Genomic DNA, 13047 nt, shown 5'->3' on the forward strand with positions numbered 1-13047 from the left:
CTATGTTCATAGCGATATTGGTCTATAGTTCTCTTTCTTTGTTGAATACTTTTCTGGTTTTGGAATTAAGGTGATGTTGGCCTCATAGAAGGAGTTTGGGAGAATTCTGTCCTTTTTAATTGTTTTGAATAGCTTGAGAATAATTGAGACTAGTTATTCTTTAGAAGCTTGGTAGAATTCAGCACTGAAGCCATGCAGTCCTGGGTTTTCTTTGTTGGGAGAGTCTTCATTAATGATTCAATATCTGTCTTGGTATTGGTCTACTTGGTATTGGTCTACTTATGGCTTCATGACTCAATTTTGGTAGATTGTGTGTGTCAAAAAACTATCCGTTTCTTCCAGATTTTCCAATTTGTTGCCATACAGCTCTTTGTAGTAATTCCTGATTCTTTTTATTTCTGTGGTATCTATTGTTACATTTCCTTTTTCCATCTCTGTTTCTATTGATTTGGTTCTTCTCCCTCTTTTCTTTCTCTTTCTCTCTCTCTTTTGGTTAGTTGAGCCAATGTGTATCAGTTTTGTTTATTTTTTCAAAAAATCAACTCTTTTACTGATCTTTTATTTTTTTGTTTCAATTTTGTTTATCCTTTCATTTTAATCATTTCTTTTCTCCTAATACTTTGGAGTTTTTTTTTTTTTTTGAGATTCTTGAGATGAATGTTAGATCATTTATTTGCTGCCTGTCTAATTTCTTAATGTAGGCACCAATTGCTATAAACTTTCCTTTTAACACAGCTTTCGCTGTATTCCTTAAGTTTGATATATTGTATTGTCATCTTCATTTCTAATGAATTTTTGATTTTTGGAATTTTTGGATTTCCCTTTTGATTTTTTCTATGACCCACTGTTCATTCATGAGTATGTTGTTCAGTCTTCACGTGTTTGCATATTTTCTAGAGTTTCTTCAGTGGTTTAATTTCCAGCTTCATTCCATTGTGTTCAGAAAAGATACATGGTATAATATCAGTTTTTTAAAAACGTGTTTTGACTTGCTTTATGGCCTAGTTCTATCCCAGTGAAAGTTCCAAGTACTGATGAAAAGAGTGTATATTTTGCAGATGTCAGATAAAATGTTCTGTAGATACCAGTTAGGTCCATTTGGTCCGCAGGGTAGTTTAGCTCTGTTGTTTCTTTGTCAATTTTCTGTCTAGTTAATCTGTTCATTGATGAAAGTGGGTGTTGAAGTTCCCATTATTCTTTTTTTTTTTTTTTTTTTGACAGGCAGAGTGGACAGTGAGAGAGAGACAGAGAGAAAGGTCTTCCTTTTTGCCATTGGTTCACCCTCCAATGGCCATCACAGCAGGCATGCTGCGGCTGGCGCACCGCACTGATCCGATGGCAGGAGCCAGGTACTTCTCCTGGTCTCCCATGGGGTGCAGGGCCCAAGCACCTGGGCCATCCTCCACTGCACTCCCTGGCCACAGCAGAGAGCTGGCCTGGAAGAGGGGCAACCAGGACAGAATCTGGTGCCCCGACCGGGACTAGAACCCGGTGTGCTGGCGTCACAAGGCGGAAGATTAGCCTAGTGAGCCGCGGCGCCGGCCCCCATTATTCTTGTATTGGTGCCTGTATCTCCCATTAGATCCATTAACATTTATTTGAAATAGCCAGGCACCTTGGCATTGGGTGCATACACATTTATTATAGTCACATCTTCCTGTTTAATTGATCCCTTAATCATTACAGATGCCCTTCTTTGTCTCTTTTAACAGTTTTTGTGTTAAAGTCTTTTTGTCTGATATTAGGATAGCTACTCCTGCTCATTTTTGCTTCCCAGTAGCATGGAATATCTCTTTCCATCCTTTTAGTTTCAATCTGTATGTATCTTTGTATTGGACATTGCCTAAAATAGTTCCTGACAACATGGCACCTGGCGGATGTTCGAGGGATGTGTTTGTGGCTGCTGCTGGTTAAGCCATGCAAGATTGGACCACCTGTAGGGATAGGTCCGCTTTAGTTCCAGACACATGGACAGTGCATGATCCCTATGCTTTGCTTAAGATGCCCCCGTGCATGGTCCACCCATGCCTGCATGACCTTTTCGCTGATTGGTTCCCCTACTGCACATGTCTTTTGTAAGCCTTATAAGTCTGTACATTTCCTCAATAAGGTGGTTCCTGCTTCGACAGACCCATTGACCTTACCTTTCCCGTTTGCCTTGTCAGGGAGTGCTTGTACTGTTCCCTGCTGGTCAGGGGCCAGCCTCAGGCTTAAGACTCCAACATCTTTGTTGAGGTGTATTTTTTGTAGTCAGCAAATAGATGAATATTGTTTTTTTTAAGCCATCCATTCAGTCTGTATCTTTTAATTGGGTAATTTAGGCCATTTACATTCAAGGTTATTATTGTTAAGTAATGACTCAGTCCTGCCATTTTTCATTAACACTTCTAGTGCTCATTTTGGATTTCTTTTGTACTTTTATAGGGGATTTTCTGCCTTCACATTCTTTCTTGGTGATGACTTTCTCTGTTTCTATTTGTAGCACAACTTTAGGTATTATTTGTAGGTCTGGATGAGTGGTGACAAATTCTTTCAATGACTATTTATTCTGGAAGGTCCCTGCTAATGTGCCTGGGAAAGCAGTGGAAGATGGCCCAAGTCCTTGGGCCTTTGCATCTACATGGAAGACCCAGATGAAACTCCTGGCTCCTGGCTCCTGGTTTTAGTCTTCCCCTGCCCCATTTGTTACAGCCATTTGGAGAGTGAGCCAGCAGATGGAATATCTCTCTATGTCTGCCTCCATCTCTCTTTAACTCTGCCTTTCAAATAAATAAATAAATCTTAAAAAAGAACATGTAGATAGTATTGCCAGAGTAGTTGAGTCAAACCTGAGCTGTCTACCTTAAAAATAAGAGTTTAGGTTTAGAAAAGTTTCTTTGTATATTTTGGGCTATTTTCTAGCAGAAATACAGGAATTATTTAGTCTCTTTGCCTGGAGTTCAAACTTCTGCTCCTTTGAAGCAAGTTGCTCACTTCTGATGTCTATATTTTACTTGATATCCAAGTCCTAGCCACTGTTATTCCAGAGACTTGCCTGGGCTGGCTGCAAGGTGTAATGGAAATTGGGAAATTGCCTGGCACTGAGGCATCAAGAAATCCAGAGTCTAGTGCCAATTTGGTATTAACTAGCACTAGGTCTTGTTGGAAAGGTGTCTATCACTTTTATGACAACTGGCAAAGATCCTGAAGTGAGTTTGAACTATTTCTCTTAGTTTCCTATGGCTGTTGTTAATAGATGACTATGCACTGGCTTAAAAGAACGGTGGGCTAATCCTCTGCCTGCGGCACCAGTACCCCAGGTTCTAGTGCTGGTTGGGGCACCAGTTCTGTCCCGGTTGCTCCTCTTCTAGTCCAGCTCTCTGCTGTGGCCCGGAAGGGCTATAGGATGGCCCAAGTGCTTGAGCCCCTGCACCTGCATGGGAGACCAGGAGGAAGCGCCTGGCTCCTGGTTTCAGATCGGCGCAGTGCGCCGGCCGTGGTGGCCATTTGGGGGGTGAACCAATGGAAGGAAGACCTTTCTGTCTCTCTCTCTCTCACTGTCTAACTCTGCCTGTCAAAAAAAAAAAAAAAAAAAACAACCACAAAAACCCAAAAAACACATTTATTTATTCTCTTCCAATTCTGGAGATTTTATGGGGCTAAAATAAAGGTATTGGTTCCTTCTGGTGGCTTCGTGGGAAAAGCCATTTCCTTGCCCTTTCCAACATTTAGAGGACACTTCCGTTCCTCGGTTAATGGCTCCTTCCTGGCGTCATTGCCGCCTCAGGTTCCATGACCCTGACTCTTACTCTTCTCTCTGATTCCTCCCATGTTCTCCTCATAAGTTGCCTTGGGATTACACTGAGTCTGCTGGGACAGTCCAGGATTCTCCCCTTTTGACAAGGCCACCTCTGCTGAGTTCTTTTGCCACATATGGAAACACTGAAACCTTCAAAGGTTTGGAGGTTACCACGTGGACCTATCTGGGTGCTGTTAGCCAGTCTACCATAGTAACCACAGTGGTCAGTGACAGATGATGGGGGATGGGAAAGAATGAACTCATTTCCATAGCTTCACTTATTTCTTCAGATTATGAGCAGATACAGGGAATGTAATATATGAAATTCAGAGTTGTATAATTCTGGATTTAAATCCCAGCTGTATCACTTACTTGTTGGTTGACCTTAGACATATAACATAAGCTCTCTGAGTCTCTGCTTCCTTATTGCTAACATACAAATAATAATGTGTGTGTGTGTGTGTATTAAGTGAGTTAATGCAAGTCACATTATTAGCACAATGACTAGTACAGATCAGGTTCTTGGTGAATGACACTATCAACCCTACTGAAGCCCAGACTTCATCTCAGTGTGGTGTATGACCTCAGGCAATGTTCCCCACTTTTTTCTCTTTTACAAAATTGGGCCTTTATTGCAGAGTTAAGTTCATTGTACTCCTCAGTATTAGTTTGTGCAAGGTATCAGTTTTATTTGATTATAATTTTAATATTCTTATCTCTTCCTTTCAATTTATTACTCCCCTGTCATCTCAATATGTCCTCTCTAACACATTTTCAATTTGACTTTAGATATATGCATAATATTATATATGCATGTGTTTTAATTAAATGGAATGTATCTCTTGTGTTTCTTGCTTTTTCTTCTCATTGTCATGTAATTCAAAATTTGCCCTTTGCAATAACTTAGTTACCAAGTCTGTAGTGGTGGGCATCTAGGTTGCTCCAAAATCCCTGCCACGGATGCATCATATCTCTGGGTCACCACATCCCCCGTTTGCAAGAACTTCTCTGAAGTATACATCCAGAAGTTGGAAGTATGTTCCTAGGATAATAATTGTTAGACTTCTCTCAAGAAAGACTGTCCATTTCTTCTACCAGATGAGCTGGTTTGGGTTCCCAACATTTACACCAACACTTAGTGTTTTCTGATTCTGTTTCTTTACATATGATACTACAAAGTGATGTCATATTTATTTTTAATTTTCTTTCAGCACTGGAAGAGTTGTGCTTTACATGTGTGCTAGTTTTCAGGTTTTCTGGTTTTATGAACACAAAAGATAATTGTCATTTATATAGATGTAAATCATTTGGTCATTTCTTTTTTCTTTTATTTTTTTTTTATTTTTGACAGGCAGAGTGGACAGTGAGAGAGAGAGACAGAGAGAAAGGTCTTCCTTTGCCGTTGGTTCACCCTCCAATGGCCGCCGCGGCCGGCGCGCTGCGGCCGGCACACCGCGCTGATCCAATGGCAGGAGCCAGGAGCCAGGTGCTTTTCCTGGTCTCCCATGGGGTGCAGGGCCCAAGCACCTGGGCCATCCTCCACTGCACTCCCTGGCCACAGCAGAGAGCTGGCCTGGAAGAGGGGCAACCGGGACAGAATCCGGCGCCCCAACCGGGACTAGAACCAGGTGTGCCGGCGCCGCTAGGCGGAGGATTAGCCTAGTGAGCCGCAGCGGCCTGGTCATTTCTTTATTGGTTTAAGTAGCTTTTGTTGTTATTGTTAGTCAATTTTTTTGTTCCTTAGACATTCTAGAAATTCCTTTGTTGAGACAATTAAAATGTCTCTAGATACACTCAGATGTAGATACCACATCCATTATAGATGTGTAATAATCTTTGTGCAATCACCTATGTTTTAAAGTTTGAGTGGTTCTTGTGATGGAAAGAAATTTAACAATTTCCCCCTATGGTGTGTGATTTTGAAGTCTTAGTAAAAATATCTTTCCCCAAATAAAAAGGTAAAAGAGATTCTCTCCTATATTTTCTTCTATTAGCTTTATATTTTTTTCTTTAGACTTTTACTTTTTTTTAATCCTGAGCTCACCTTTGTACGTGATGTGAGGCACGACCCTACCTAAATATTCCCATTTAGTAATCAGTTTTCCTCACACACCCACAAACAACACATCCTTGCTTCACTTATGTAGTGTCATCTTCATTGTAAGGAAAGTTTCCATATGCACAGGGTTCTCTTTCTGAATTCAATATTTACTTGCACTTATCTGTTCCTATATCAGTACCGTATGGATTTTTAAAAGTTTTATTGACTTATTTTTGTTTATTTGAAAGGCAGAGGGAGATAGAGAACAACCTTCCATCTGTTGCTTTACTCCTCAAATGTCTGCGATGGCCACAGTTGGACCAAGAAGAATGCAGGAGCTTAGAACTCCATCTGGGTCTCCCACACGTGTGGTAGAAACCCAAGTACTTGAGCCATCACCTACTACCTCCCAGGGTGCACATTAGCAGGAAGCTGGATTGGAAGCAGAAGAGCTGGGACTCAGAGCAAGCACTCTGATATGGGATAGGGGAGTCCCAGGTGGCAACTTAACCGCTGAGCCAAATGCCCACCCCAGAACCATGCGTTCTTTAAAGTCATCGAGGACATGTAATATGTCTTAATTTCTAGCAGGCAGACACTTCCTCTTTTCTATGCTTAAGGAATAATTTTAGATTTTTGTGAACTTTTGTTTTTCTATATCCTGAATATACTGAGGTCTCCTAAATGTCCTGTTGTAATTTTGACTGGAATTCAGTGGAAATGACACATGTAATTTTTCATTCTTGGCACTGTGTGGAGTATAAAGTGCAATGTGCTTATGTTCTAGAGAGCTATTTTCATCATTTATTGCAAATTATAGAAGGACAAATAATATATTTGTATGTAGGAACTGGGCATAAATTTGAAATACATCCCATGGGTTTTGGCTTAACATGCAAGTATGACAAAAGGTTCATTGCTCTTTGAATATTTCTATGATCATAGTCATAGCATTTGCACAACACTTGATGGTGTAAGAAGCTGTTCCATGTGCAGACACAATTGCAAATGCAAGCTCCCAACTTCAGAGTCTTTCCCATAGACCTTTTCCACTTAATGTGAACCCTATGGACTTTTAAGTTCTTTCTGATGTGTTTCTTGGCTGAAAGCCTTCATGTTGGAGCAAGAGGCAAAGTGAACTCTTTCTTAGATTGTGCATCTCTAGTTATTTGAAGATTCGTTTTACTAGGAGCATGGTTATTTACCATGCACACAAGCTCTTTGACTATCACATAAAAGCAGATTTCTATCTATAAGAACAAACATTTTGCAGATGCAACTGTGGAAATTTTGCAGATAACAACTGTGGAAAAGGGGTTAGAGGATACATTATATTTTATGCATGTTTGGCCTGGTAAAATTTTCAGCATGTCTGTCTTCGTATGCATCCTTTCATATAGAACTGTGCCTGTTTCCCACTTCAGTGCTTATTTTCCCACTCTTCTGATGTTCTTGGTTTTTCCTGTCCTTGGCTGTTGGCTGTCAGGAAGTAATCTATAACTCATCCAGACCAAGATGTAAGTGATTAGTAGAGCTCAATGCATTGTCTACCAGTGATATTGGCACATATGTCTAACAAAAAGCATAGAACTACAAGCTGAGCATTGATCCCTTTAGGAACCCATAAAATTGTAACTTGTATTCCATTTGTGTACAATCTCAGCTTTAGAACTAAGGATAGGATTCAATCAAAAACAAAAATAATGGTTGGATATACTTGTCATTAGTTTTCTTTTTTCTTTTCTTAATTATTGTCCCTAGGTTGCTTCTCGTGACTACAGTAACTTCCAGTGCATTGCTGAGGAGATGCCTGGGAGTAGCCCAAGGCCCTCTGGAGGCTGTGGGGTCCACCAATGCATCCTTGCTTGCCCAATGAAGAGACACATGATCTTCAAAATTCAATCCCTTGGATTTGGCCAAGGGGATTAGAACCGCCTATAATATATTTATCTGCCTAGTATGCAGATTTTCAAAGGAAAATATGGTTTTATTTGGCATGTCTGAAAAGTATCCAGGGGCCAAAGAACCTCATTCCAGCCAAATCAATAAATACAGAGAAGCATCTCTTGTCTACTATAGTGGATCAACTGGAAGGATGATGACAGCTGTTCCTGTTGACTTTTCCTGAAACTGACTCAACTTAAACTTTGTAAAAAAAGCTTAGGTCAACAGTACATCACCAGCTAGTTTCTGCCAAATAGACTGAACTTTCTTCCAAAGCTGAGTTAGAGTTGGGAAGAGCCAATGGGAAAAATGAAGCCAAGGTCATGCTGAGTTCAGCTCAGGCTTTGGAAAGTGTTTTTCAGAACTCTGCTATCCTAGGTTGCCCTCAAAGTAAGTGGGGAAAAATAATTAACAAAACTGTATGTGTGTGTATTTGGGAAACACTCAACCATTTCAAGACTGTCCTGACTATGACAAGAATGCATTTCTAACCATGGATCATGAAGAAAACCATCATCCTTTGCAGGTGGTTTTTGGACATGCACTGATTGCTATGGTGAAGTTCCATAAAGGTAACTGGGAAGATGAATAACTGCTACTTTATCCCTTCCCAGTTATCTGGAATTTCCTTAAAGGTTGAAGGAATGCCTTGTTTGACTCTAGTACATAGCATGATGGCCAATACACAGTACATGTATAATTAAATGTCATTACATGATAGGATAACAGCAACAGATAATGCTGGGAGTAGCTTCATTATCTTACTCAGCTAAGAGGCTCCTCAATCTGGAAGGTTGTGTCGACCAAAATTTATTGGGGGTGGATAAATCCTTCTAACCTATAGAGATGAAAAATCATGCTTAAAAATTATGGAAGGGCCAGGCATTGTGGCTGTCCTTGGGATGTCTGTATTCCAGGTCAGAGCAGCAGATCAAGTCATGGCTATTCCATGCTTATGATTCAGCTTCCTGCTAATGTACTTGGGAAAGCAGAGGATGATGGCCCAGGTCCTTGTGTTCTTGGCCCCCATGAGGAGGACCCAGATGAAGGATGAAGTTACAGGCTCTTTGCTTGGGCCTTGTCAACCTGGCTGTTGCAGGCTTTTGAGGATTGAAGCACTGGATGGAACATTCTCTCTCTCAATCTCTCTCTCTCTCAAATAAATAATTAATCTTTAAAAAGAGTGCAAAACACATAAATCCATAGTTTTTTAGAATAGGTGTATCTGTCACTTAGCATTGACTCCAAGGAATGCTATTATATAAGACAAATGAAATTTGGGGGCTGAGGGGCAATTATAGGTCTAAGGGTAGAGTAAAGATAAGGAGGAACTTTAAAGGAAAAAGAAGTTAGAACACATAAGAGGGCATGCAGACACCTGGCTTCCTGGATGAATATAGCATTTCCTTTTGTTTCTGCAGCAGATAGCAGTCCAGAAGCAGTGAGAAAACAGTCTTGGTTTGGTTTCTTTTGTAACACACTTTATTTTTTGGAGATGTTTTAAGTTCACAGAAAAGTTGAGCAGAAGGCATAAAGATTTTCTATGAACTCACAGCTCCCATGCAAGCATAACCTCCCCTGCCCTCCACATTCTGCCCTACACTGTCCCATTATGATCATCTGAAGTGCAGAGTGTATGTTGGCTTCTCTCTTGGTGGTATGCAAGCTGTGGGTTCTATGAGACAAATGTATAATGATGTGGATCCACCACTACAATGTCACACTGAGTAGTTTCACTGTCCTGCAAGAAACCTGTGTTCTTCCTTCCTTCCACTCAACTCCCACAGCCACCATCTTCTTACTGTCTCTATAATTTGGCTCTTTCCAGAATGATCTATTATTGGAATCATACAGTATGTAGCCTTCTCAGGTTAGCTTCTTTCCCTTAGTGATGTGCAGATTGTGAGGGATTCAGAGTTCCTCATCTCTTTGTTCTACCATCATTGGCTTATCTGACTTTCATCTCTTCCTGTAAACATAACATCTTAAATAAATTATTTTCTTTATGCAAGAACTTTCACACCTGGAAGCACAATGTGTTGATTTTTGGAGATACAGTCTAGTCCCACAAAAAGAGCAGCATGTAAACATGGCTGGTGTTTTATTCTCTCTTTCCTCTCTCCCTCCATCTCAGTCTCAGTTTTGTGGCTTTAAAAACCCTCTACCTCCCTCTTGTGGACATCTACTGAGAAGCAGGCATACTCTTCAAAGCTAACAGGACCTCTGGCTGGGGGAATGATTAACAAAGAAGTAACTTTTGGGATTATCACTTGGCTTCCACCAGTGGGCTGCTTGAAGGTGGGCATTGACTTCCCACTCCCACCACCTCATACCCACACTAACTAGTTGGTACAATTTGATAGAGTCAGATAGATTTCTGTTGCTGGTTGCCTGTGAGCAGTTTTTCCTGTTTTTCTTGTCTCAGTCTCCAGGTTTGGAGTCAAGGAAGAAAGTGTTTTCTTCATGGAAATGTATGAAGCTGCTCCTCAGAGTTTACTGCTGGATTTGGATGGAGCAGCCGCCCCCTTTTGGAGTATTGCTTGGTGGACTCAGAAGGTCCTTCCTTCTCTGGTGTCCAGGTACCAGGGAATTACTGTGGACCAGTTCTCTTCCCCAGAGCTGGGCATGAATTTAAAAGTTATATTTATTTTTAATCCTTATTTTATTTATTTTAAGCATCAGAGAGGAGGAGATAGAGACCTTCATCGACCAGCTCATTCCCCAGTTGCTCAGGAGTTGGAAGTGCAGTCCAGGTCTGCCATGTGGGTGGCAGCAACCTAACCACCCAAGTCATCACCACTGCATAGCAAGATGTATGTTAGCAAGAAGCTTGAATCAGGAGTGGAGCTAGGACAGGCACTCCAAAATGGGACTTAGCTGTCTTAACTGCTGCACCAGACACCTGTCCCTAAACATTTTTATTTATTAATTATAAAAGAAACACATTTTTGTTTTTCTATTAAAATACACACACACACACACACACACACACACACACACACTTAGGAAAAGCAGATAGTGCAAGAAAAGCAAAAGTCACCTGTGAATTTAAGCATATGGTCCTGGTAACAGTCACCTATGAATCTTAGCATATGGTAGGTCATACTGTCAACAGTTTGCATGAGGGTCCATGCTGTGGTGTAGAGGGTAAAGTTGCTGTCTGCAGGTGCTGACATCCCATAGGGGTGCTGGTTCAGTCCTGGCTACTCCACTTCTGATCCAGCTCTCTGCTAATGTACCTGGGAAGGCAGCAGAGGATGGCTCAACTGCTTGGGCCCCTACACCCACATAGGAGACCCAGAGGAAGCTCTGGGCTCCTGGCTTTGACCTGGCCCTGCCCTGGCTATTGCAGCCTGGCTGTCTCTGCCTCTGTCTTTCCCCCTCTCTCTGTAACTCTGTCTTTCAAATAAATAAATAAATCTTAAAAAAGTTTGCATATGATCATCCTGTATGTACATACTTCTCTGAAACATTATATTCTATAATAGAATAGAAGTGATTTTATGTTACTCTTTTCCCACAAAAATATATTGCACACATTTTCCCATGCTATGGTATAAACTTACTTAATCTTTTTAATGCCTTTCTCAGGCTGGCATTAGTGCATTGCACTTGATTTCTCTCTGTGAGGATAGAAAGATTTAACAGATCTTCCCTAGGCACCAGCTTTGTGGTGTGTAGCAGATAAGGCTGCAGCCTGCAATGCTACCATCCCATATGGTCATGGTTTGTGTCCTGTGCGCTTTCCCATCCAGCTTCCTGCTAATGGCCTAGGAAAAGCAGCGCAAGATGGCCCAGTATTTGGGCCCCTGCTACCTACGTAGAAGACCTGGAAGAAGTTCCTGGCTCCTGCCTCCTGGCTTTGGCTTGGCCCGGCTCTGGCTATTGTAGCCGTCCATGTGGAGTGAACCAGTAGATGGGAGATCTATTTCTTTGTCGCTCTCTCTCTGTGTAACATTGACTTTCAAATAAATAAGTAAATCTTTTATCAAAAGGAGATCCTCCCTGGTAGTTGTCAGTGAGTTCTCAGGTCAGATAGTGCTACCCCCAGGTGGGCTTCTGAAGTCTTAGTCTATCCAAGGGGCTTCCTTGTTTCATTTGTGACTTCCTTGATGCCACGGATCACTAGCTCTCTGAAATGATTTTTGTTTGCAACAGTAATTCAAAAGGTTTGTGGAAAACCAAACTAAAATTATGAGTTAATTTTGGTGCAATAATCACTTTGAAATCCATGCAAAGCAATATGGGATGCAGGTGCCCAAACCAAGACTTCACTTCTGAGCCAAATGCCCACTCCCTAAATGCATTTAAACAATTTCTTTTGCAGAGCATTTTGATTGTACCATTTTTATCACTATTACAAGATTTTTTTGTTTATTTGGATGATTATTTTCTTTATCTCAATATTTAAATGTAAGCATTTTAGACATAAAGATATAAACAATAGAGTAATGAGCATTTATATGTCTTTCATCAAGGTTAAAAATGTTCACCCTGGGGCCAACGCTGTGGCATAGTGGACTAAGCCTCTGCCTGAAGCACCAGCATCCCATATGGGTGCCGGTTCTAGTCCCGGCTGCTCCTCTTCCAATCCAGCTCTCTGCTATGGCCTGGGAAAGCAGTAGAAGATGGCCCAAGACCTTGGGCCCCTGCATCCGTGTGGGAGACCCAGAAGAAGCTCCTGGCTCCTGGCTTTGGATTGGACCAGCTCTGGCTGTTTAAGCCATTTGGGGAGTGACCCAATGGGTGGAAGACTGTCTCTCCCTCTCTTTGTCTGTAACTCTACCTCTCAAATAAATAAATAAATCTTAAAAAAATGTTCACCCTGAGAGGCAGTGGAAGATGACCGCAAGTACTTGGGCCCCTGCTACCCACATGAGACAGCTGGATAGAGTTCCTGGCTCCTGGCTTCAGCTTTGTCCAGAGCTGGCACTTGCAGGAATTTTAAACGTGAACCAGCACATAGGAGTTCTGTCTCTAAATAAATTTGAAAATATAAGCTTATTGTACTGTAATTTCTTTTACTTTTGAATTAAAAGTTTATTTCTATTTTTTTTTACCAAGAAAAACTTATCTTTCAATTCCATTTTCCATGAACTTGCTGAAATATGCTTATAAGTGACATCATACAGTGCATGTCCTTTTGGATGGGTTTTATTCACTTCAAATGAAAATGTTGTGAGTTGCAGCACACTTCATTTTTAAAGGTGAAACAATATTTCATTTAATAGTATTCTGTTTCACTGCATATACATGTGGAATGTGGGTGTAACACATACATGAG

General features: G+C 41.1%; 1 long non-coding RNA gene across 1 annotated transcript in view; it reads left to right on the plus strand.

Moving 5' to 3' along the window:
- Positions 1–12726, plus strand: part of LOC149125628 (uncharacterized) — a 53235-nt gene extending 40509 nt beyond the window's left edge. Inside the window, exon 3 of the long non-coding RNA XR_016210935.1 lies at positions 12242–12726. This is a non-coding gene — a long non-coding RNA (uncharacterized LOC149125628). The remainder of the gene's footprint in view (positions 1–12241) is intronic.
- Positions 12727–13047: the final 321 nt, after the last annotated feature.

Source organism: Oryctolagus cuniculus, chromosome 7 (genome assembly GCF_051225735.1).
Source record: "Oryctolagus cuniculus isolate XC-2025 breed Fujian yellow rabbit chromosome 7, ASM5122573v1, whole genome shotgun sequence".
NCBI classification, from domain to species: domain Eukaryota; kingdom Metazoa; phylum Chordata; class Mammalia; order Lagomorpha; family Leporidae; genus Oryctolagus; species Oryctolagus cuniculus.